The sequence below is a fragment of the Salvelinus alpinus genome, chromosome 6 (assembly GCF_045679555.1).
Source record: "Salvelinus alpinus chromosome 6, SLU_Salpinus.1, whole genome shotgun sequence".
NCBI classification, from domain to species: domain Eukaryota; kingdom Metazoa; phylum Chordata; class Actinopteri; order Salmoniformes; family Salmonidae; genus Salvelinus; species Salvelinus alpinus.
The window spans coordinates 19,852,029-19,879,571 of record NC_092091.1 but is presented as its reverse complement, the minus strand read 5'-3'; the positions used below and the strand labels follow the sequence as shown (position 1 = coordinate 19,879,571).

The 27,543-nt window shown below is 42.3% G+C and overlaps 1 protein-coding gene across 13 annotated transcripts in view; it reads left to right on the top strand.

Annotated features, from left to right (window-relative positions):
* The window catches only part of LOC139578331 (CUGBP Elav-like family member 5), a 372,214-nt gene that overhangs the window by 159,750 nt on the left and 184,921 nt on the right, over nucleotides 1–27,543 (top strand). The gene's annotated exons all lie outside the window — the stretch shown is intronic.

Below are 27,543 nucleotides of genomic sequence, written 5' to 3'. Positions count from 1 at the left end.
TGCCCGCGCCAATTCGTTGATATATATGTTGAAGAGGGTGGGGCTTAAGCTGCATCCCTGTCTCACCCCACGACCCTGTGTGAAGAAATGTGTGTGTTTTTTGCCAATTTTAACCGCACACTTGTTGTTTGTGTACATGGATTTTATAATGTCGTATGTTTTACCCCCAACACCACTTTCCATCAATTTGTATAGCAGACCCTCATGCCAAATTGAGTCGAAGGCTTTTTTGAAATCAACAAAGCATGAGAAGACTTTGCCTTTGTTTTGGTTTGTTTGGTTGTCAATTAGGGTGTGTAGGGTGAATACATGGTCTGTTGTACGGTAATTTGGTAAAAAGCCAATTTGACATTTGCTCAGTACATTGTTTTCATTGAGGAAATGTACGAGTCTGCTGTTAATGATAATGCAGAGTATTTTCCCAAGGTTACTGTTGACGCATATTCCACGGTAGTTATTGGGGTCAAATTTGTCTCCACTTTTGTGGATTGGGGTGATCAGTCCTTGGTTCCAAATATTGGGGAAGATGCCAGAGCTAAGGACGATGTTAAAGAGTTTTAGTATAGCCAATTGGAATTTGTTGTCTGTATATTTGATCATTTCATTAAGGATACCATCAACACCACAGGCCTTTTTGGGTTTGAGGGTTTTTATTTTGTCCTGTAACTCATTCAAGGTAATTGGAGAATCCAATGGGTTCTGGTAGTCTTTAATAGTTGATTCTAGGATTTGTATTTGATCATGTATATGTTTTTGTTCTTTATTCTTTGTTATAGAGCCAAAAAGATTGGAGAAGTGGTTTACCCATACATCTCCATTTTGGATAGATAATTCTTCGTGTTGTTGTTTGTTTAGTGTTTTCCAATTTTCCCAGAATTGGTTAGAGTCTATGGAGTCTTCAATTACATTGAGCTGATTTCTGACGTGCTGTTCCTTCTTTTTCCGTAGTGTATTTCTGTATTGTTTTAGTGATTCGCCATAGTGAAGGCGTAGACTCAGGTTTTCCGGGTCTCTATGTTTTTGGTTGGACAGGTTCCTCAATTTATTTCTTAGATTTTTGCATTCTTTATCAAACCATTTGTCATTGTTGTTCATTTTCTTCGGTTTTCTATTTGAGATTTTTAGATTTGATAGGGAAGCTGAGAGGTCAAATATACTGTTAAGATTTTCTACTGCCAAGTTTACACCTTCACTATTGCAGTGGAACATTTTACCCAGGAAGTTGTCTAAAAGGGATTGAATTTGCTGTTGCCTAATTGTTTTTTGGTAGGTTTCCAAACTGCATTCCTTCCATCTATAGCATTTCTTAATGTTACTCAGTTCCTTTGGCTTTGATGCCTCATGATTGAGTATTGCTCTGTTCAAGTAGACTGTGATTTTGCTGTGGTCTGATAGGGGTGTCAGTGGGCTGACTGTGAACGCTCTGAGAGACTCTGGGTTGAGGTCAGTGATAAAGTAGTCTACAGTGCTACTGCCAAGAGATGAGCTATAGGTGAACCTACCATAGGAGTCCCCTCGAAGCCTACCATTGACTATGTACATACCCAGCGTGCGACAGAGCTGCAGGAGTTGTGACCCGTTTTTGTTGGTTATGTTGTCATAGTTGTGCCTAGGGGGGCATATGGGGGAGGGAATGCTGTCACCTGCAGGCAGGTGTTTGTCCCCCTGTGTGCTGAGGGTGTCAGGTTCTTGTCCAGTTCTGGCATTTAGGTCGCCACAGACTAATACATGTCCCTGGGCCTGGAAATGATTGATTTCCCCCTCCAGGATGGAGAAGCTGTCTTTATTAAAGTATGGGGATTCTAGTGGGGGGATATAGGTAGCACACAGGAGGACATTTTTCTCTGTTAAGATAATTTCCTTTTGAATTTCTAGCCAAATGTAAAATGTTCCTGTTTTGATTAATTTAATGGAGTGAGTTAGGTCTGCTCTATACCAAATTAGCATTCCCCCTGAGTCCCTTCCCTGTTTCACACCTGGTAGTTTGGTGGATGGGACTACCAGCTCTCTGTAACCTAGAGGGCAACCAGTGGGTCCGTCTCCGCTATACCATGTTTCTTGCAGGATGACAATGTCTGCATTACCGATTTCTTTGGTGAAGTCCGTGTTCCTGCTCTTTAGGCCAAAGGCAGATGACCTCAGGCCTTGGATATTCCAGGATGATATAGTGAAGGCTTTTTGTTCCATAAAGTGTCCAATGTTGTTGGCCGTGTGGTTTGGCCTCAGGCCAGTAAGTGTGAGCAGAGCCTGCTGAGCATCTGGTACATGCCGTTGGCTTGGGCGAGTGTAAGAGTGGGGGTTGGGCCTGTTTGCCCGCTCACTACCTGGGCGTATGTGTGACTTCCATGTTGATGCTCTCTTTGCGGGGGTGGGGTGCATGGGGTGGGCAGGAGTGGCATAGGTCTGATCTGAGGGGGCCTAAATGGGGTGTGGGCATGGTTGATGTGGGGGGGTGTTGATTGGTTGGGGTGGGGGTGTGGATGTGTCTGGGGGTGCTGTGGTCTGGATGTAAGTCCTCTTGGCGTGGGTCCTCTATGTGTAGGTCCACGGGGGGGTCCTGCAGGTCTTGGAGGGTGTCTCGCTGGTCTGGGTGGGGTGTCTATTGATCTGTTGCTCCTGTGTGAAGTGTTGGGGCTGCGTTTGAGAGCGATGTCCTTTAGAGTCCGGACAAAGGTGGGCACTGCTGCCTTATAGAGGTGGACCTGGTCATAGAGGCTGTTCAAGTCCAGGGTGGAGTGGTGGGCCAGGAAAACATTTGGTTTTGAGGCACAGTCACGGGAAATGCTTGCGTTTACCCGCTGTATTGTAGCAGGGTGGAAGTCTTTTCGTGGTAGCAGGGTGGAGATAACCACTTGTGCATTGGGGAAAGTAGAAGAAGCTTTTTCAATCACTCCCTTCAGTGCTGTGGCCACCCTTTCCTGCTTTGCTCTCAGGTCGTTTGTGCCTGTGTGTATTATTATGTGGCTAGGTGAGCCTAGTTTGTCCTCAGACAGAAGGTCTAGGGCGCGCTGGGTGTTTGGACACCAGAGTTTAGACACACTGTGTTTGGGAAAAAGTTTTTTTTCTTCTATATATTTCCCATTTGAGTCCATAAGGAGAACAATCTGTGTCTTGTGTTTGTTCTCAGTGGGTGTGGGGGGGTTGTCAGGAGGGCTATCAGGGTGGCTGACAGGGGGGGTGCTCAGGGGGGGTGAGAGCTGCTGGGCTTGGGTTTTTTCTTTTGTCTGTTCTGCTGTGATGTTGACTCTATGGTCAGGGTCTGGTGTGGACTGTTCTGCTGTGGTGTCGAGACTTTTGTCCGGTGCTGAGGTGGGCTGTTCTGCTGGCGTCTCTGTGGGGATGGCCACCTCCCTAGTGGGTTGTTCTCTGTCACATGCCATCCCCCTCAACCTCTCCTCCAGCAGTCTGATCCTCTCCTCCATCCCCCTCTCCCTCTCCTCCAGCAGTCTGATCCTCTCCTCTAGTGCTTTGTTCTGCTCCTGCTTCTGCTCTTTCTCCTGTTGAAGTTGTCTCACCACTGTCCAGAGTGCAGATATGTCTCTCTCCACCTCCAGCTCTCCTGGTCTGGTTAAGGGGTTGTTGTGCTGGACTGTTGTCTGGGTCTGTGCTGACTGGAGTGTAATCACCTGCTGTTCCAGCTCCACCTGCCTTACCTCCAGCTGGGTGAATTTATCCTTCATTTCAATGAGGGAGAAGTGCTCTGTACTGGGAGGTTGACTGTCTGCTGAGGGTTGCTCGTCTGTGGGGTTATATGATGAAGAGGTCTGGTCTGACCCGCTTGGGGTGGGGGTATCTTTATCAAGGGAGAGCTTCTCCTGCTGGGCTAATTCTTTGATTAGGTGAAAGTCCAGCTGAAACTGTTTGGGGTTGCCCTGTACCAATACTGTTCCAGACTTATATAGATTTATGTTAGCTGACTCAGAGTCCTCGTTGTCAAGTATCCTGAGTTTCCACCCCTCGTTAACCCCCCCTCTCTTAACAGAGGGGTAGTGTGCTAATATAGCACTGTGCCATGCCAGGGGATGGTTTGTGTGGAAGATAAGGTTGCTGATGTTCCCATTTTTGTAATAGTCAGCAAAAAGTGTCTCTTGATTTTCCATAAGGAGCTTCATTTTGTGCTCTTTTCTTGCCTTATCATTCTTTACACTCACAGGGTACTGTATTTTAATTACCTCTGAACAGCAGGAGGGAGCTTCTAAGGCCTCTCCATTTGGTTGGGGTAGACTATTCGACTCTCCTGCCATTGTTGGGCTAATGGTCTTTGACACCTCTCACTTGACACGTCAGTGCTAGTTGAAGCTGTATCAAGTCAGTTACAGTTGAATACAGTTGAAGCTGTATCTCTCTCAGTTCCACAAAAAATCCAAGTTTAACTAACTCTAAATCTATCTTTTTTAAAGAAAATGCTGAAAAATGCAGGAGCTCATCTGATCATCTGATCATGACCTCTCTCTCTCTCTCCTTGTTAGCTAGCTAGCTTCTTTCAGGAGAGTCCCTAGCAACTGCCTAGCAACAGGTAAACAACTTAGCTAGCTAAGAAAATTGTATAATTTTACTTTTTTCGAAAGCCTTTCTTCTTTGTTTGCTGCTTGTTTGGTCTCCTAATCAGTCTTGCAGTTTTCTTTTGCTTTTTTTCGATATACTTTCCTCTAAAAACCATGTAAAATTCAATATTTTTAGGAGCTCATCTTTTCAGCTGTTGCTGCTTAATTTGGAACTCCGGAACCTCCTCTTGTCTCTCTCTCTGTGTCTCTCTCTCTCTCTCTCTCTCTCTCTCTTTCTCTCTCTCTCTCTCTCTCTCTCAATTCAATTCAATTTACTTTATTGACATGGCAAGTTCATTATTACTTACATTGTCAAAGTATACATATCGAAAAAATCAAAATCAAATATATATGTATATATACACAAAATATATATATATTTATATATAAATAAATGGTGGGACCAACAGTAATAATAATAGTAGTAGTGGACATCTCTCTCTCTCTCTCTCTCTCTCTCTCTCCCTCTCCCTCTCCCTCTCTCTCCAGTTGATTATATACTGAACATAAACTGAACCTTGGCACCATTTAAAAAAGTTTGCGCCTGATCTTTCCTCAAACTAAATACAAAATAGAACAAAGATTTTTTTTCAAACGTTATAATAAAGGGGAAAGGACAACACTTATAATGAGTAGGCTAAGTACAGACCGTTTCTTGTTTTTATCTTTGTTTTTGGGGCGAATGTTTCCCTTTTGAAGATAATTGCTGTGTTCTGTATGCTAAGTGTCTCCAGTAGATCATAGTGATACTGAACACTACTATATGCAGGCCCACAACACAGAGCCTTAGCACACCAGAGAGAGACCCAAAAGCATAGCACAATGAAGGAGGGGGTAGGGAGCAGGGGAGGAGAGGCAGGCAGGGGATACATACGAGAGAGAGAGAAGGAGGAAATACAGGAAGAAAGAGGGAATGAGAGGGAGAGAGAAACATGGGGATGTAGAGAGATGGGGTCATTTACATATAAATTAATGTTGCCGATCACACGCAGCTGACCCTATTTATTCTGGCGGACAGACAGACAGACAGACAGACAGACAGACAGACAGACAGACAGACAGACAGACAGACAGACAGACAGGCAGGGCAAGCGCCAGCGATATGACGAATTACTTCAAATTACGGCATTTCCATCTCTACATTGGGAGCCGCGTTCATCGCCAATGCTGTTTTTTTCCCGCCGCCAGGAGTGACTCTAATTGGCAGTGGTGAATTTAAAGGACCTGTCACTGGCTGAGCCATTCACCACTAAGGCACCTTCCGACAGGATAAAAAAATACACACACTGCTTCTCTGTTTGTGTATACAGACTGAGAAAGAGAGAGAGGAGGCTATGAAACCGCTGCAATGCCGCACCATGCTCAGGCACACTATACACTTCAGAGTGATTCATCTCTCCTCTCTTCCCTCTCCCCCCTCTCTTCTCTCTTCCCTCTCTCTTCCTTCTCCTCTCTCTTCCCTCTTCCCTCTCTCTTCCTTCTCCTCTCTCTTCCCTCTCCTCTCTCTTCCCTCTCCTCTCTCTCTTCCCTCTCCTCTCTCTCTTCCCTCTCCTCCCTCTTCTCCCTCTCTTTCATCTCCTCTCTCTCTTCCCTCTCCTCTCTCTCTTCTCTCTCCTCCCTCTCCTCCCTCTCTTCTCATGGCACATACAGCAGCCGTTTGCATGAGTATGTGGGTAAGGCCTAGCCATATGCACCTCTACTACCACTCTCATATTTCCCTCCAGTCCAACACAACACACTGCCCTCACGTCTCACAGACCACTACATATATGATAGATTCATGTTATGGGCCTGTGTGTATGCCTGCTCTTAACATGACAGCTGTGTCCTTCCCTTTCCATGCAACCATGCCACACACACCTACCTCGCCTCCCCATCCCTGGCAAGATGTTTCTCTATAGCTCCTTTAGTGGTGTTGTTCCATCCAGAGACTGATGAACCTACCCAGAGCGAAACAATTTATTTGGCTCGTAAAGCAGCCTGCATTGCCAGTTGGTCTCCTTTCTTGTTTCACTCTTGGTCAGCCAAGCACAGTGGCTCATTAGTTCATTAAAAGGAGGATGCTGCCTTACTTTGTGAACGCAAGGAAGAAGAAGAGAGAGAGAGTCAAAACAGAGGCTCTAATTACGCAAGATTGATGCACTGAGTGAATATCCTGTTAATCAGTGTTTTTTATGTGTTTAATGGTACAAACGGGATCATGGAGAGAGTGACCTCTTCTGATCATTAGTACAATTAATGCAGGTACAAACACAAGAGGCTTGTCACTCTCTCTCTCTCTCTCTCTCTCTCTCTCTCTCTCTCTCTCTCTCTCTCTCTCTCTCTCTCAATTCAATTCAATTCAATTGACTTTATTGACATGGCAAGTTATTATTACTTACATTGTCAAAGTATACATATCGAAAAATTTAAATAAAATATATATGTATATATATACACAAAATATATATATATTTATATATAAATAAATGGTGGGACTAACAGTAATAATAATAGTAGTAGTGGACATGGGATTACCATTAATAACAGCTACAACAACAATATTAATCAGAACAACAATACATTAAAGCAACAGTAGTAGACCAGTGTCAACATGACTGAGAAGACACATGACCTGGTACGAAAGACAAAACAAAACTAAGCTAAATGGGAAATATTATCAACATTACTTTGCATTTTTCACTGGCTGTCCCTCAGGCTGTGGCAGGAGGACACATATTTGGCTGCCAAAACTGCACATTTTGGCTTTTCACCCAACAAATATTTGAATTTTTCTTCATCTTTTATAGTTTCAAATTCTTTGTATTGAATTATAATTTTGGGAAAGAAATATGCTCTTAGGTCTGAGTATTTGTCACAGTGTAGTAGGAAATGCACTTCTGTCTCTACCTCTCCCCTGGAGCAGAGTGAGCACAGCCTGTCCTCCCTGGGCAGCCAGGTTTGTCTGTGACGACCGGTCTCTATAGCCAGACTGTGCTCACTGAGTCTGTACCTAGTCAATGTTTTCCTCAGTTTTCTATCAGTCACAGTGGTCAGATAGTCTGCCACCATGTACTGTCTGTTTAGAGCCAAATAGCATTGAAGTTTACTTTGATTTTTTGTGGTGTCTTTCCAATAGGTTATATATTTTTCTTTTTGTTTTGTGATGATTTGGTTGGGCCAGATTTTCTCTCTCTCTCTCTCTCTCTCTCTCTCTCTCTCTCTCTCTCTCTCTCTCTCTCTCTCTCTCTCTCTCTCTCTCTCTCTCTCTCTCTCTCTCTCTCTCTCTCTCTCTCTCTCTCTCTCTCTCTCTCTATTCAATTAAAAGTGACTTTATTGGCATGGGAAACATGTTTACATTGCCAAAGCAAGTGACAAACTAAAAAAACAACAATGACAAAAACCAACAGAGTGAATTTGACAAAACAAAGACAAAAACAGACATTAACAGTAAACAATACACACACAAAAAGTTTTGACAGAATAAAAACGTTTAAAATATTACATTATTAGCAGTTAAAAATGTAGTATAACATTTAAAATGTTACATAAGCTATGTACAGTGTTGCACAGTCTCTCTCTCACTCTTTCTCTATCTTTTTCTCTGCCTCTTTCTCTCTCTCGGTCTCTCTCTCCCTCTCTCGCTCTCTCTCTCTCACTCTGCCCCTCTCTCTCTCTCTCTCTCTGCCTCTCTCTCTTTCGCTCTCTCTCTCTCTCTGTTCTCCAATCTGGGCTCACACCAGAGAGTGAAGTAATGGACCAGGGAAAGGAAGGCACACAGCAGAGACTACTGTCTGAGATATTCACCACAAGCCGGCTACCACCCGGTTACTCAATCCTGAAACTTAAAGGCTGCTGCCCTATGTACATAGACATGGAATCACTGGCCACTTTAATAATGGAACACTAGTCACTTTAATAATGTTTACATACTGCTTTACTCATTTCATATGTATATACTGAATTCTATTGTGTTCTAGTCAATGCCACTCCGACGTTGCTCGTCCTAATATTTATACATTTCTTAATTCCATTATTTTACTTTTAGATTTGTGTGTGTTGTTGTGAATTGTTAGATACTACTGCGCTCTTGGAGCTAGGAAGACAAGCATTTTGCTACACCTGCAATAACATCTGCTAAATATGTGTATGTGACCAATAAAATTTGATTTGATTTTCAGAAGCTGTCATAGGGGATGCTGTGTACTCGCAACACAAAGTGGCCTCTCCTGAATACACACACAGAGATGGTTTTACCTAGTGGTAGGAGGAGTGAAAGAGTGGGTAGTATTTGTACCAGATTGTTGAGTTTATACAATCCGCTTTTTGTCTCCTATTCATACATTTTATATACAGTACATAGGCAATTTATGTATTATAGAAGGACGGACATTTAGTACCTAGACATACGTGGATTACAGGGAAGGTGACATTGCATCCATCCTCATTTTCAAAACACCTTCCATAGTACAATGTATACATAACAGTTCATGTATGCTGGGTTGGTCTCTGGGTTGGTCATGTGGGTTTAGGATTAGGTGTTGGTCATGTGGGTTAAAGATTAGGTGTTGGTCGTGTGGGTTAAGGATTAGGTGTTGGTCATGTGGGTTTAAGATTAGGTGTTGGTCATGTGGGTTTAGGATTAGGTGTTGGTTATGTGGGTTTAGGATTAGGTGTTGGTCATGTGGGTTAAAGATTAGGTGTTGGTCGTGTGGGTTAAGGATTAGGTGTTGGTCATGTGGGTTTAAGATTAGGTGTTGGTCATGTGGGTTTAAGATTAGGTGTTGGTCATGTGGGTTTAGGATTAGGTGTTGGTTATGTGGGTTTAGGATTAGGTGTTGATCATGTGGGTTTAAGATTAGGTGTTGGTCATGTGGGTTTAGGATTAGGTGTTGGTCGTGTGGGTTAAGGATTAGGTGTTGGTTATGTGGGTTTAGGATTAGTTGTTGGTCGTGTGGGTTAAGGATTAGGTGTTGGTTATGTGGGTTTACGATTAGGTGTTGGTCATGTGGGTTTAAGATTAGGTGTTGGTCATGTGGGTTTAGGATTAGGTGTTGGTCATGTGGGTTTAGGATTAGGTGCTGGTTATGTGGGTTTAGGATTAGGTGTTGGTTATGTGGGTTTAGGAATAGTTGTTGGTCATGTGGGTTTAAGATTAGGTGTTGGTCATGTGGGTTTAGGATTAGGTGTTGGTCATGTGGGTTTAAGATTAGGTGTTGGTCATGTGGGTTTAGGATTAGGTGCTGGTTATGTGGGTTTAGGATTAGGTCAAGTAGATGATAGAGGGCAAGTGTAAACGAGGCAACCGCTTGTTGGGAAATCACTTTTTTATTTCCTCTTCTTAATGAAGGTTGCCGAGCTGCAGACAGACCTCTGCTGGGGACCATGGAGTCCATGGAGGGACGTGTCACACTACTGGCAAATGTCATGTCTCACATAGCGAGATGGAGGGAGAAGGGAAGGGAGGGGTGAAAGGGTGTGAGGGAGGGGAGGTGGAGGTGGAGGGTTAGAGAGAAGGAGAAGAGGTGGATGGTTAGAGAGAGAGAATGAGAGGGGAGAAAGAGGGGATGGTGATGGGAGAGAGAGAGGGAGAGGAAGAGGGAGTATGATAGATACATGATAATACCTCCACGACATGTACAATGCATTTGGAAAGTATTCAGACCCCTTCCCTTTTTCCACATTTTGTTACGTTACAGCCTTATTTTAAAATGTATTAAATAAAACATTTTCCTCATCAATCTACACACAATACCCCATAATGACAAAGCCAAAACAGGTTTTTAGAAATAATTACAAATGTATTCAAATAAAAAAAAGAAATACTTTATTTACATAAGTATTCAGACCCTTTGCTATGAGACTCGAAATTGAGCTCAGGTGCATCCTGTTTCAATTGATCATCCTTGAGATGTTTCTACAACTTGATTGGAGTCCACCTGTGGTAAATTAAATTAATTGGACATGTTTTGGAAAGGCACACACCTGTCTATATAACGTCACACAGTTGACAGTGCATGTCAGAGCAAACACCAAGCTATAAGGTTGAAGGAATTGTCCTTAGAGCTCCGAGACAGGATTGTGCCGAGGCACAGATCTGGGGAAGGGTTAAAAAAAATTCTGCTGCCATTGAATGTCCCCAAGAACACAGTGGCCTCCATCATTCTTAAATGGAAGACGTTTGGAACCACCAAGACTCTTCCTAGAGCTAGCTGCCCGGCCAAACTGAGAAATCGGGGGAGAAGGGCCTTGGTCAGGGAGTTGACCAAGAATGCGATGGTCAATCTGACAGAGCTTGTCAGGGAAATTCTAGAGGAAGAGAGAGACTGTAAATTCTTCCAACAAAAGCTTTATTATAAGATTTGCAAAAATGAAGCAATCAACATCACCAAAAATGGTTCAGAGACGAAAGCTTAACAAACATAGCCAGGTCTCTGCTTTTATAGAGAAAATACAACCACTTTCTGTATATGTGGTAGTCAGTAGAGTGTGTAAAAGGTAATTAGTTGTCTGTGCAGACTTTAAGATAGCATGAGGTTGGTAGCCTGAGGGCTCAACCGTCTAACTGCATTCACAACAACAAACACTATATTGTACTCCTTTTTGCAAGGTTCCATACATGTGACTTTCTGTAGATAGTAAACCCACGGGATTTCACATGCTACGGTTGCAACCAAACGTCTCTTAGCTGCAAGCCCAGCCTTATGACTAAGTCACACCAAGAGAAGTTTGTATCAGGTTAGAAAAAACACTAGCATATAACAAGAGACTATTCTTTAAGCAGTAAAACATGGGATAGCATGACTAATTATGTAATTTTCCACATTTCCTCCCTTTTGAGACTAAGTTTCAACCTAATAGAAAACAGGATGATATGACAACAGCCAGTGAAAGTGCAGGGCGCCAAATTCAAACAACAGAAATCTCATAATTAAAATTCCTCAAACATACATGTAGCTTATACCATTTTAAAGGAAATATTGTTGTTAATCCCACCAATGTGTCCGATTTCAAATAGGCTTTTCAGCGAAAGCACCACAAACGATTATGTTAGGTCACCGCAAAATCACAGACAAACAGAGTCGTTTTCCCAGCCAAAGACAGGAGTCACAAAAAGCAGAAATATAGATAAAATGAATCACTAACCTTTGATGATCTTCATCAGATGACACTCATAGGACTTCATGTTACACAATACATATATGTTTTGTTCGATAAAGTTAATATTTATGTCCAAAAACCTCAGTTTACATTGGCGCCATGTTCAGAAATGCCTCCAAAATATCTGGAGAAATTGCAGAGAGCCACGTCAAATAACAGAAATACTCATCATAAACTTTGATGAAAGATACATGTTTTACATAGAATTAAAGATACACTTGTTCTTAATGCAACCGCTGTGTCAGATTTCAAAAAGCTTTACGGCAAAAGCACAATATTCAATAATCTGAGAACAGCGTTCAGCCACAAAAGCAAGCCATACAGTTACCCGCCAAATTGTGCAGTCAACAAACTCATAAAAAGCATTATACATCTTCACTTACCTTTGCTGATCTTCATCGGAATGCAGTCCCAGGACTCCCACTTCCACAAGAAATGTACGTTTTGTTTGTTAATGTCCATCATTTATGTCCAAATAACTATTTTTGTTAGCGTGTTTGGTAAACAAATCCAATGTCAGAAAGCGCGTTCACTAAAAGCAGACGAAATGTCCAAAAATTCCGTAACAGTCAGTAGAAACATGTCAAACGATGTATTGAATCAATCTTTAGAATGTTTTTAACATAAATCTTGAATAACGTTCCAACCGGAGAATTACATTGACTTCAGATGTACGATGGAACATAGCTCCCTCTCATGTGAACGCGCATGGTCAGAGCATGGTCAGGTCATGATAGACCTGTCTAATTCCTGTCTCCTTTGGCCCCACTTCACAGTAGAGGCATCAGACAATGTTCTACAGACTGTTGACATCTAGTGGAAGGCGTAGGAAGTGCAAACTCATCCATATCTCACTGTGAATTCAATAGGGTCTTGGTTGAAAATCGACCAGCCTCAGAATTCCCACTTCCTGTTTGGATTTTTTCTCAGGTTTTTGCCTGCCATATGAGTTCTGTTATACTCACATACATCATTCAAACAGTTTTAGAAACTTCAGAGTGTTTTCTATCCAAATATACTAATTATATGCATATTCTAGCTTTTACCGCTGAGTAGCAGGCAGTTTAATTTGGGCACGCTTTTCATCCAAAATTCCCAATGCTGCCCCCTACCCTAGTGAAGTTAAGGAAAAATCTGCTACTTTGTACATGTTCTATAATATCCCCGCCCCATTTATCCGCCATGACCTTCACTGGTCCAGTCAGTGTATTGGGCAGGCAAGGTACTCTCTTGCTGCTGTTTGCTCCCATTGTGAAACTCTGCTATACACACACACTTAAACACAAACACACAAACAACAGTGTTAAATTAGGAACATCTTCCTTCCTTTTTTTTATTTTAATTTTATTTTTAATATAGTATTATTCTATGTAATTTTAAATGCTATACCCATATGGTAGTTCCGCCTATGCAAATTCCGATGTAGGTTTTCAAATGTATAGATGGTTTCCTAATTGTAACCAACTGTTTTACCAGTACACTGATATATAAAACATATATTTTTTAAATGACAATGTTTATATTTCTATCTCAGGATTGTGCCCTAGCATCACATAACTCGTAACCGTGTCATATCATCCCATGGCCGCCTCTCTGCTTCAACAGAGAAACACAACCCCTGTCTCTAACCAGGATACTTCTGCTTAAACAAAAAGATCCCAATTGGAGATCACCCTGCTTCAACAGGATGTTTGCCCTATAATTACTTCCAGGACTTGCCCTATTCAGAAATAACTCTGCTACAACAAAGATTCTAACTAGGGGTGTCTTTGCTACAACAAAGACATAATGTGCACAACCTGTCCCAGAACAGGATTTTCTATGGTGTTTAAAAGAAAATCAGTCTCACCCTTAATCTATTTTGTCTGTCCGGAATGGCATATCCACTCACTGACGCTCCCAGCCAGTCCGAGGCGGGTCCATTTCTGCTCCGTTTTAGTCGGAGTTTGGGCTCCCGAGCCACGTCTAACGCAGTCCTGTGCACAGGTAACCTCGGTCTCCTCGGTAGCAATCAGCAAGCGGAGTTAGCCGTCCATCCTCGTTGCCAATTTTGTCAGGGAAATTGTAGAGGAAGAGAGGAACTGTAAATTCTTCCAACAAAAGCTTTATTATAAGATTTGCAAAAATGAAGCAATCAACATCACCAATAATGGTTCAGAGTTGAAAGCTTAACAAACATAGCCAGGTCTCTGCTTTTATAGAGAAAATACAATCCCTTTCTGTACACGTGGCAGTCAGCAGATAGTGTGTAAAAGGTAATTAGTTGTCTGTGCAGACTTTAAGATAGGTTGATAGCCTGAGGGCTCAACCGTCTAACTGCATTCACAACAACAAACACTATATTGTACTCCTTTCTGCAAGGTTCCATACATGTGACTTTCTGTAGATAGTAAACCCACGGGATTTCACATGCTGAGGTCGCACCCAAAGGTGTCTTAGCTGTAAGCTAAGGTTACAAAAAACACTAGCATATAACAAGAGACTATTCTTTAAGCAGTAAAACATGGGATAGCATGACTAATTATGTAATTTTCCACGACAAGCTCCAGAGTTCCTCTGTGGAGATGGAAGAACCTTCCAGAAGGACAGCCATCTCTACAGCACTCCACCAATCAGGCCTTTATGGTAGAGTGGCCAGATGGAAGCCACTCCTCAGTAAAAGGCAGATGACAGCCCACTTGGAGTTTGCTAAAAGGCACCTAAAGTACTCTCAGACCATGAGAATCAAGATTTTCTGGTCTGATGAAACCAAGACAGCCAAGACAATGCAGGAGTGGCTTCGGGACACGTCTCTGAATGTCCTTGAGTGGCCCAGCCAGAGCCCGGACTTGAACCCGATCGAACATCTTTGGAGAGGTTGGACGCTCCCCATCCAACCTGACAGAGCTTGAGAGGATCTGCAGAGAAGAAAGAGAAATCCCCCAAATACAGGTGTGCTAAGCTTGTAGCGTCATACCTAAGAAGACTCGAGGCTGTAATAACAGCCAAAGGTGCTTCAACAAAGTACTGAGTAAAGGGTCAAATACTCTGTTTTTTTTTAGCAAAATTGTCTAAAAACCTGTTTTTCTTTGTCATTATGGGGTATAGTGTGTAGATCGATGAGGAACAAAAAAACAATTTAATCAATTTTAGAATAAGGCTGTAACGTAACAAAATGTGGAAAAAGTCAAGGAGTCTGAATACATTCCGAAAGCACTGTATAGCTTTATGATTTCATAGGTAGCCTGTAATAACGGCAGCACACTGCAGATATCTACATTAAGACACCAACGAAAGCAATGGGAGTGTGCTATACTGTAGCTAAAAGGCTGCGTCTGCCCTCTACACTTTCCACTGGCATATACATATATACCATTACCTTAGTAGGGACTATAGAGGAGGTCAAATATGCAAAAACCCTCTTCATCTTTATCAGGAGCTTTTAAGTCCCTCTGAAGTCTGTCTCTTCCCGTGACCAAGATTCCCACACGACTCATCCCTGTCTCCTCTCCTCCCTCTCCAGCTTTGGAACAACTGTCTGTGAGGGAACAGGGAACATAATCTGTCCTATGAGTCATTGCCTCGCTACACTCGCTCCTCTCACTCCGAGTTGGAAATCTAATGAAGGCCCTGAAGGTAGCTTCTTCTTGAAAGGGGGTGGGGGAGAAGGGATGAAGATAGGGGGAGAGAGAGAGAGAGAGAGAGAGAACGACAGAGAGAGAGAGAGAGAGAACGACAGAGAGAGAGAGAGAGAGAGAGAGAGAGAGAGAGAGAGAGAGAGAGAGAGAGAGAGAGAGAGAGAGAGAGAGAGAGAGAGAGAGAGAGAGAGAGAGAGAGAGAGAGAGAGAGAGAGAGAGAGAGAGAGAGAGACAGAGAGAGTATTACCACACTCTGTGTAATTAGGCAGCTCCAGATCTGTAGTGGCTGAATAGTCAAACAATCAGGGTTGACTGAGGAAGAAAACAAGATCAATGGTCACCATGGAGCCAATCAGAGAGAACCTCCACACGCCCACCATAGAATTAGAATTACTATGGTAATCAACATATGTATTCACATCATCATATTGAGATTAGTTTGGAATGACAATATGGCGGCTGTCTCTCCTGCTAGGTCAATGGGGACAAGGCAGTGAGAGTGAGGCGGTGTGACTTAACCTGGGGCATCATCATCTCCACCTTGAAGCTAGCAGATCCAGTGACTAATGTCATCTGTGACATTGGGATTCTATTAGCAGCCGAACACTGGCCCATTGCCCTGTGGTGAAGCCATGATTGATCTGTCATGGGAGAAGCTTCTGTCCTCCCCATGGTCTCCCACAGGGCTCCATCTGAACCCAAAATCCCCCCAGACCCTGGGCGTAAACTCTTCCTGAAGGGGCAAGAAGATGGGCAGGGAAAGGAGCTGAAGGTCACCCATTACAATGGGCCCAAATAAAGGGGCCTGGTCGACAGGGGACATAATTGCCAGTGAACAGTGGGGTTATTTGTTATCGATTCCCAATAGGGAGATCGATGGCATCCATAAGGCTGTTTATGGCCTAGCTCAATCAGAGGCTCAGTCGATGGAGGAGGGGAGAGGAGGAGAGGAGTGTGGTGGAAGGACTGGGGAAGGTGTTTGGCAACGGCATCCTCATTTGAATTAGGAGATAGTGATTGGTTTTCACAGCCGGCCTCATTTGTATTTTTACTGAATTACCCGGATGCGCAACCTGAACCCAGTTAATCGTGTCACTTAGCGTTTGTTGAAGTTTGACGAGATGGCGGGCCTTATCAAGTTTCAATAAGAAAGACTGGTTAAGTAGCCACTTGTCATGTTTCTTTATTTCATTTCTCCTCGCGATGCCTACGCTGGCTGTCCAGCCTGTTTACATATGAATGGAGGGCAGTGGAAAAGTGAGGCTGTTGGTTATGCAAGATTATACACACAAAGGAATAGTCCTCTAAGACTTCACGTTAAGGTACCCTTTATATCCTTTATAAAGATACCCTGATGTAGTGTTATCGAATATTCTTTAGATTAGAAGCTTGTCTCTGTTTCATAACCTTGCATCTCTTCTCTTTTTCAACCCAGAAACCACTGTTTTCAAGGTTGAAAAGGAACATAACTGCTCTCCATTCTCCAGCGAGAGGTTATACTCCAACACTATCATCTCCTGCAGTACTGTAGTGTAATTTGAATAATCGTGAATAAAATGTGTTTACATATAGTCATGGAGCTTTTAATCCTTTTTGACTCACACAGTGAGGAGCAGCACTTAGTAACGTGGGGTATATGTGAATTAACAGTATGAAAGTACAAACAGTACAGAATATTGAAATTGCTGCTACAGGCGATTCCAGGCGTTGCCACGGAGACACTTCCTGGTGCTCCATTTTATACGGAGAGATTATTTTATCTCTCACGAATCCATGATATACATTATAAATGAGGCCTCCCATTCGCCACACCACTCATCGGAGCAGAATTTTCCATGCCATCCCCCGTTGCCCACCATCTCTCCACCCCTCCATCTCTCCACCCCACCATCCCTTTATCCTTCTATCCCTCTATCTCTCCAGCACACATCCGTTGATCCTTACACCCCTCCCCCAAGTCAGCAAGCCGGCATAGAGTAGAACATGTGACCAGGGAGGTGTGAGCATGTCGGCCCTCCTCCCCTGCGGTCACGACATACGTTGATTTGTCTCCCCCGGTTCTTTATTGATTTAGTTTTAAACAAGGGAAAATACTTGAAGAATGAGAGGCCTGAGGTGACACAGAGAAAGAAGAGCGATCGGGGCAGGGGGGGAGAGAGAGGTGAGAAAGAGAGAGGAGAGAGAGAGTAGAGATAAAAAGTGCTTCTAACTATCGAATCTGTGTTCCAGTCCCTGGGTGGACTGAGTCTCATGCAGTAATATCAGATTCTTGGTGAACACAGTCTGCTCTCTCTCTCTGAGAGGGGTATGACAGCGAGAGAGAAGGAGAGAGGGCCTATATTGTGGTGACCATGGTACCGCCACACTAGCAGTTATGAGTCATTACATGTGACCGTTTAGTCACAGTAATCTCCTCTTATGCACTCTGGAAATGCTTTGGTAGTATTCAATTTGCTAATGACCATCAGCTCCTAATGGCCTGGTACTCAGGGCTCTATTGTCCCTCTAACCACTCTGACATCAATGCAAATGCAATCAAAAATCACACCGAACACCTATCATTAAAACGGTATCCTGCTTTTAAAACTCACCTCACTGTGATAATCAATTTGAAGAAAGATGTTCAACCGCAGGTAGAAACTGAGTGGAAAACATGGTCGTTGTGGATGTTGTTTCAAAGCCTAACACAACAAAATGGACAGTGCTTTCTAAGGTGATAATTAATTCCAAACACAACCATATGCATATTAGAGCTTATGCATACGCATAGATTTATGAGCCTGAATAAAAATGATGATTGTGCCATTATACATTACATATGGCATATTATGTACTGCAGTAAAACATAAAACAACTAATTTAAGATGTCTTTGGTACATAATTGGTCTAGCCTATACTCCACAATTAAACAAATTTGAGTAATTGACCTTGAGCGTGGACTGTATTAATATGCATACTGGATGGTTACCTTATGCTACACTCCAAACGTTCTATCCAGGAGTCTGGGAGAGAATGTATAGCCCTAGGCGATGCTATTGGTTCATTGATTGTGCAGGGTGGCTTACCGGTAGCCTACAATTACAGTGAATTTGTATTTGATTTTGAAAAGCCTAGTAATAGGGAATTTTCATAATGAATTGGGTGAAACTTTACCTTTAGCTATACAGAATATCTCACCACCATGCGTTTCCAGCTCCTCCGCTCTCTCCTTTATTCCTTTCTTGAAGGGCTGTCAACGGTTTAGTGAAATATGTGTCGTAGCGAAAGCATGTTACTAAAGATGTTCCCGAACAGATTTTACTTGGTTAGCTAAATGAAGCAGTGGGTACCTGCAGGGACAGGGTTGGAGAGCCCATGGTGTCATACATAGTTTGGGCGGAATATCATCTGTTGTGCAGCGAGAGCATGCTCCTCAAACAGTGGTTGATGCATGGAGTGAAATGTGCTCTGATATTTATTTCTCAGCTGCTCATATTAAGCACAGCTCCACTATAAAACCGAAGTAGCCTACCAGGCATCATTGAAAACGGACCGGCTGTAAAGCACGGCCTCCATTCGCTGATAGAGTGCACAAAGATTACGTATTTTTTCCCTGCCCCTGTTCCTACCCATTTGATAATGGGCCATTCTAAATCCAAACAAATTTTACATATAAGTAAAGACAAGATTACATTGAGAATAGTCTGATGGGTGAAAATATGATCACTTGATGAGAGAACAGCATGTGTAGCCTGAGGCATGGAAAAGAGCGCAAGCTTTGTTTGCGACTTTCTCAAATCATCAATAGCCTACAGTCGCATCATACAGACCATATATCTTTTGATTTCTAAGTCTTTCTAAATCTAGCTATAGCACCTGTTTCAAATTATCTATTTTACAATCAACATAGCCACTTCATGCGCACTCGCTCCGGAATGGGAAAAATATCCTTTCTATTTTATTCAGCTAAGTTCAATGATATTCTTCTTACTATAAAATAATCTATATAAAATAATGGCACAGGACTTAAAAGCATATCTTTTCAGCTAAATGAACAAGCATGGAGCATAGCCAGATCACATACAGAAGGCCATATTCTGTTCTTCTGAAATATATTTTCTTCAGAACCGAATAAATAATGTATTTATTGTGATGGTGTATATTAAATATATTTATAAGACTTTTTAAAATGTACATGTTCCAAAGGCACATCAGTGGCTTGTATGCAGCTTGTATGAGTGGAGGCCTGGAGATGCTAAATGTCTTTATGTTTGTTAACGGTCAATTACCGGAAGAGACCGGAAGTCTTTTGCATGAATTTAACTGGCTGACAAAATTTCATGACCCCCAGAGCCCTACTGTTATCCCCAGCTTTTACTTTCTGGTTTCTAAATGAGATCTGTGCTTAGCAAATGTGTCTCATTTCGTCATTGTACAGTTCCTGCCATAAAATGATTCCCTGCTTAGTTCAATTTAAGTTGCTGCACGGAATAATTGATCTATCTATTAGTTCTACTTAGCAGCGCTGCACAGTACAAGCCTGGGCTTTAGTAGTCCACAAAGGCCACCTGTGTTTAATAGGTGACCTTTACAAGGCTTAGACCGCCATTGATTTTCAGCAGGACTTATTTTATGAACTGGGTGTTCGGGACAGGGCTACAGATGAAGATGAAGTATGAGGCTAAATCACTTTTCTTGTCCCCCATTATTTCTCTTTACTTTAAAATAAATATGTTCCCCGCACACTCTTGTGGCATCTTCTTTCAGAGAAATGCTTTCTATGTAAAAGCAGCCCAGCTCAGGCCCAGTGAGGCAGAAGGAGAAGGCTGAGGCTGTATTATAGTGCTGAATGGACCTCTCTGTGACATGGCCTCTTGGTATTTGCAGTTTTGAAATACTGTTTAGAAGGTTACGGAGGTGTACCGGCCAAAACCACTCCCTTTTCTCAGGATAAATACAGTAACTGCGAGAAACCAGTAAATTATAATAAATTATTTATATCAACAGCATGACTTGAAATGGAATTGTTAAATTATACAGTTGAAGTTGAAGTTTACATACACCTCAGCCAAATACATTTAAACTCAGTTTTTCACAATTCCTGACATTTGATCCAAGTAAAAATTCCCTGTCTTAGGTCAGTTAGGATCACCACTTTATTTTAAGAATGTGAAATGTCAGAATAATAGTAGAGAGAATGATTTCTCCAAAAAGAACGATCTTTGTCCCCATGTGCAGTTGCAAACCGTAGTCTGGCTTTTTTATGGCGGTTTTGGAGCAGTGGCTTCTTCCTTGCTGAGCGGCCTTTCAGGTTATGTCCATATAGGACTAGTTTTACTGTGGATATTACTTTGTACCTGTTTCCTCCAGCATCTTTACAAGGTCCTTTGCTGTTGTGTGATTGATTTGCACTTTTCACACCAATGTACGTTAATCTCTAGGAGACAGAACGCGTCTCCTTCCTGAGCGGTATGACGGCTGAGTGGTCCAACAGTGTTTATACATGTGTACTATTGTTTGCACAGATGAACGTGGTACCTTTAGGCGTTTGGAAATTGCTCTTTCTGAGGTCTTGGCTGTTTTCTTCTGTTTTTCCCATGATATCCCAATCCCAATTGTTGGAAAAATTACTTGTGTCATGCACAAAGTAGATGTCCAAACTGACTTGCCAAAACTATAGTTTGTTAACAAGAAATTTGTGGAGTGGTTGATAAACGAGTTTTAATGACTCCAACCTAAGTGTATGTAAACTTCCGACTTCAACTGTATGTGATGTCTAAATCTGGCTTCTCTACAGTCTTCTCTCTGCTCTCTGCATGAGAATGCATCAATGCTCATGGTGGGGACAGACAGCCCATCACAGTATGGAGTGCATGTAGACCTATCATCTCAGCCTGGTAACTTTTTTTCTAGTGACAGGTATGCCTACAGTTGCTACAGCTTAGTCTGTGCTACAGTAATTCCAAATGCGCGACACATCACCATCTGGTTTCCGGGGGTCACCTTATTTTTTATTGTAAAGATTTGTTTGTATTATTGCAGCTGCAGAGTTTTAAAACAGCTTTAAATCAGAGCTTGCGCAAGCACTCTTTCTCTCCATCAATTCCATTCAAATTGCATCCAAAATAGATAATCCTGTTTAAGATTGATCTACACTACATTACCAAAAGTATGTGGACACCTGCTCGTCTAACATCTCATTCCAAAATCATGGGCATTAATATAGACTTTGACCCCTCTTTGCTGCTATAACAGCCTCTACTCTTCTGGGAAGGATTTCCAGTAGATGTTGGAACATTGCTGCAAGGATTTGCTTCCATTCAGCCACAAGAGCATTAGTGAAGTCAGGCACTGATGTTGGGCGATTAGGCCTGGCTCGCAGTCGGCGTTCCAATTCATCCCAAAAGGGGTTCAATGTGGGTGGGGGCTGGGCTCTGTGGAGGCCAGTCAAGTTCCTTCACACCGATCTCAACAAAGTTTTTCTGTATGGACGTCGCTTTGTGCACAGGGCCATTGTCATGCTGAAACAGGAAAGGGCCTTCCCCAAACTGTTGCCACAAAGTTGGAAGCACAGAATCGTCTAGAATGTCATTGTGTTAAGATAGTGTTAAGATTTCCCTTCACTGGAACTAAGGAGCCTAGTCCGAACCATGAGAAAAAGCCCCAGACCATTATTCCTCCTCCACTAAACTTTACAGTTGGCTCTATGCATTTGGGCAGGTAGCGTTCATCGTTCTCCTGGCATCCTCCAAACCCAGATTAGTCTGTTGGATTGCCAGATGATGAAGCGTGATTTATCACTCCAGAGAACGCGTTTCCACTACTCCAGAGTCCAATGGCGGCAAGCTTTACATCACTTCAGCCGACGCTTGGCATTGTGCATGGTGACCTTAGGCTGTGTGCGGCTGCTGGAAACCCATTTCATGAAGCTCCAGAAAACAGTTCTTGTGTTGACGTTGCTGCCAGAGGCAGTTTGGAACTCGGTGTTGCAACCGAGGACAGATGTTTTTATGCACTACGGGGTTCAGCACTTGGCGGTCCCGTTCAATGAGCTTGTGTGGCCTACCACTTCCCAGCTGAGCCGTTGTTGCTCCTAGACGTTTCCATTTCACAATAACAGCACTTACAGTTGACCGGGGCAGCGGTAGCAGGGCAGAAATTTGACGAACTGACTTGTTGGAAAGGTGGCATCCTATGAAAGTGCCACGTTGAAAGTCACCAAGCTCTTCAGTAAGGCCATTCTACTGCCAATGTTTGTCAATGGAGATTGCATGGCTGTGTGCTCGTATTTTACACACCTGTCAGCAACGGAAGTGGCTGTTATAGCCGAACCCACTAATTTGAAGGGGTGTCCACATACTTTTGTATATACAGTTGAAGTCGGAAGTTTACATGCACTTAGGTTGGAGTCATTGAAACTCATTTTTTTCAACCACTCCAAACATTTCTTGTTAACAAACTATAGTTTTGGCAAGTCGGTTAGGACGTCTGCTTTGTGCATGTCACAAGTAATTTTTCCAACAATTGTTTACAGACAGATTATTTCACTTATAATTCACTGGATCACAAATCCAGTGGGTCAGAAGTTAAAATAAACTAAGTTGACTGTGCCTTTAAACAGCTTGGAAAATTCCAGAAAATTATGTCATGACTTTAGAAGATTCTGATAGGCTAATTGACATAATTTGAGTCAATTGAAGGTGTACCTGTGGATGTATTTCAAGGCCTACCTTCAAACTCATGCGTCTTTGCTTGACATGATGGGAAACTCAAAAGAAATCAGCCAAGACCCCAGATAAAAAAATAGTAGACCTCAGTCTGGTTCATCCTTGGGAGCAATTTCCAAATGCCTGAAGGTACCACGTTCATCTGTACAAACAATAGTTTGCAAGTATTAACACCATGGGACCACTCAGCCGTCATACCGCTCAGGAAGGAGACACGTTCTGTCTCCTAGAGATGAACCTACTTCGGTGCGAAAAGTGCAAATCAATCCCAGAACAACAACAAAGAACCTTGTGAAGATGCTAGAGGAAACTGGCACAAAGTATATATATCCACAGTAAAACGAGTCCTATATCGACATAACCTGAAAGGCCGCTCAGCAAGGAAGAAGCCACTGCTCCAAAACTGCCATAAAAAAGCCCGTTTTTTTAGTTTGCAACCGCACACGGGGACAAAGATCGTACTTTTTGGAGAAATGTCCTCTGGTCTGATGAAACAAATATAGAACAGTTTGGCCATAATGACCATCATTATGTTTGGAGGAAAAAGGAGGAGGCTTGCAAGCCGAAGAACACCATCCCAACCGTGACGCACGGGGGTGGCAGCATCATGTTGTGGGGGTGCTTTGCTGCAGGAGGGACTGGTGCACTTCACAAATAGATGGCATTATGAGGCGGTAAATTATGTAGATATATTGTAGCAACATCTCAATCAGTCAGGAAGTTACAGCTTGGTCGCAAATGGGTCTTCCAAATGGACAATGACCCCAAGCATACTTCCAAAGTTGTGACAAAATGGCTTAAGGACAACGAAGTCAAGGTATTGTAGTGGCCATCACAAAGCCCTGACCTCAATCCCATAGAAAATGTGTGAGCAGAACTGAAAAGTGTGTGTGAGCGAGGATGCCTACAAACCTGACTCAGTTACACCAGCTCTGTCAGGAATGTGCCAAAATTCACCCAACTTATTGTGGGAAGCTTGTGGAAGGCTACCCAAAACCTTTGCCCCAAGTTAAACAATTTAAATGAAATGCAACCAAATACTAATTTAGTGTATGTAAACTTCTGACCCACTTAAAATAAAGTGGTGATCCTAACTGAACTAAAACAGGGAATTTTTACTAGGATTAAATGTCAAGAATTGTGAAAAACTGAGTTTAAATGTATTTGGCTAACGTGTATGTAAACTTCCGACTTCAACCTTATACTGAGCAAAAATGTAAACTCAACATGTCAAGTGTTGGTCCCATGTTTCATGAGCTGAAATAAAAGATCCCAGACATTTTCCATACGCACAAAATCTTATTTATCTTCAATTTTGAGCAGAAATGTGTTTATATCCCTGTTAGTGAGCATTTCACCTTTGCCAAGATAATCCATCCACCTGACAGAATTTGGCATGTCAAGAAGCTGATTAAACAGCATGATCATTACGCAGATGCAGCTTTTGCTGGGGACAATAAAAGGCCACTCTAATATGTGCAGTTTTGTCACACAACACAATGCCACAGCTGTCTCAAGTTTTGAGGGAGCGTGCAATTGGCATGCTGACTGTAGGAATGTACACCAGAGCTGTTGCCAGAGAATGGTATGTTCATTTCTCTATCATAAGCCACCTCCAACGTCATTTTATAGAATTTGGCAGTACATCCAAATGGCCTCACAACCGCAGACCACGTGTAACCATGTCAGCCCAGGGCCTCCACATCCGGCTTCAGCACCTTCAGCTGATACTGAGGAGTATTTATGTCTGTAATAAAGCCCTTTTTTGAGGAAAACCCCAGTCTGATTGGCTGGGCCTGGCTCCCCAGTCATGTGATATCCATAGATTAGGACCGAATTAATTTGTTTATATTGACAGATTTTCTATATATGAACTGTAACTCGTAAAATTGCTGAAATTGTTGCATGTTGCGTTTATATTTTTGTTCAGTGTATATACTATATAGAGTACCAGTGAAAAGTTTGGACACCTACTCATTCAAGGGTTTTTCTTTATTTTTACTAGAATAATAGTGAAGACATCAAAACTATGAAATAACACATATGGAATTATGTAGTAACCAAAAAAGTGTCAAATAAATCAAAATATATTTTAGATTTTAGATTCTTTGCCTTAATGACAGCTTTCAACACTCTTGACACTCTCTTTTGTGCAAGGCACACGTTGAATACAAACAAATTCACACATATGCTGAGCACATGTCGGCTGCTTTTCCTTCACTCTGCGGTCCAACTCATCCCAAACCATCTCAATTGGGTTGAGGTTTGGTGATTGTGGAGGCCAGGTCATCTGATGCAGCCCTCCATTACTCTCCTTGGTCAAATAGCTCTTACACAGCCTGCAGGTGTGTTGAAAAATAAATGGTAGTCCCACTAAGCGCAAACCAGATGGGATGGCGTATCGCTGCAGAATGCTGTGGTAGCCATGCTGATTAAGTGTCCATTGAATTGTCAATAAGTCACCAACAGTGTCACCAGCAAAGCACCCCCACACCTCCTCCTCCATGCTTCACACTGGGAACCACACATGCGGAGATCATCCGTTCACCTGCTCTGCGTCTCACAAAAATACGACGGTTGGAACCAAAAATCTCAAATTTTGACTCATCAGACCAAATGACAGATTTCCACCGGTCTAATGTCTATTGCTCGTGTTTCTTGGCCCAAGCAAGTCTCTACTTATTATTTATGTCCTTTAGTCGTGGTTTCTTTGCAGCAATTCGACCTTTTAGGCCTGATTCACACAGTCTCCTCTGAACAGCTGATGTTGAGGTGTGTCTGTTGCTTGAACTCTGTGAAGCATTTATTTGGGTTGAATTTTCTGAGACTGGTAACTCTAATGAACTTAACCTCTGCAGCAGAGGTAACTCAGGGTCTTCCTTTCCTGTGGTGGTCCTCAAGAGAGCCAGTTCCATCATAGTGCTTGATGGTTTTTGCAACTGCACTTGTTGAAACTTTCAAAGTCCTTGACATTTTCTGCATTGACTGACCTTCATGACTTAAAGTAATGATGGACTGTCGTTTCTCTTTGCTTATTCGAGCTGTTCTTGCCATAATATGGACTTGGTATTTTACCAAATAGGGCTATCTTCTGTATACCACCCCTATCTTGTCACAACACAACTGATTGGCTCAAACGCATTAAGAAGGAAAGAAATTCCACAAATTAACTTTTAACAAGGCACACCTGGTAATTGAAATGCATTCCAGGTGATTACCTCATGAAGCTGGTTGAGCGAATGCCAAGAGTGTGCAAAGCTGTCATCAAGGCAAAGAGTGGCTAATTTGAAGAATCTGAAATATAAAATATATTTTGATTTGTTTAACTCTTTTTTGGTTACTACATGATTCCATATGTGTTATTTCATAGTTTTGGTGTCTTCACTATTATTCCACAGTGTAGAAAATAGTAAAAATAAAGAAAAGCACTTGAATGAGTAGGTTTGTCCAAACTTTTGACTGGTACTGTATGTTTAGCTTACCTATTGTAGGTAATAAACTCAATGCAGTATTAGCCTTATATTTAGCTAATGAATGATGGGTTATCTAAAATAAGCTTCTAACTTATAGCCTCTGTCTCCTGCGCAATACGCACACACTTGTGCTCAGCTGGTCTCTCTCCTTATAAAACACTCATTTTTTTTAGCATTTTTTATACCAATAGACTATTCGAAAGAGGGATGCAAGCTCTTGTTTGTTGGATGTTAAATACAGCAGCCAATAGATCTCACAGGTAGTTTGATAGAAGAGCGAACGCGCGATGGCGGTAGGATATAGCAGTTATTTATTCAGACCCATAACCATTCAATCTTTGTGAAGAGAAGTGATAGCCGTCTGCATCTAATTATAGTCCTATATTATTTAAGCATTAGAATGACTTATTTCATTTAACAGTTGAAAGCGAGGAAGGAATGAAGCAACAATATAGAGAGAAAGAGGAGGTAGGCTAATAACATCAGGGGAAATATTACTGAATGGTATATACAGTGGGGAGAACAAGTATTTGATACACTGCCGATTTTGCAGGTTTTCCTACTTACAAAGCATGTAGAGGTCTGTAATTTTTATCATAGGTACACTTCAACTGTGAGAGACGGAATCTAAAACAAAAATCCAGAAAATCACATTGTATGATTTTAAGTAATTAATTTGCATTTTATTGCATGACATAAGTATTTGATACATCAGAAAAGCAGAACTTAATATTTGGTACAGAAACCTTTGTTTGCAATTACAGAGATCATACGTTTCCTCTAGTTCTTGACCAGGTTTGCACACACTGCAGCAGGGATTTTGGCCCACTCCTCCATACAGACCTTCTCCAGATCCTTCAGGTTTCGGGGCTGTCGCTGGGCAATACGGAATTTCAGCTCCCTCCAAAGATTTTCTATTGGATTCAGGTCTGGAGACTGGCTAGACCACTCCAGGAACTTGAGATGCTTCTTACGGAGCCACTCCTTAGTTGCCCTGGCTGTGTGTTTCGGGTCGTTGTCATGCTGGAAGACCCAGCCACGACCCATCTTCAATGCTCTTACT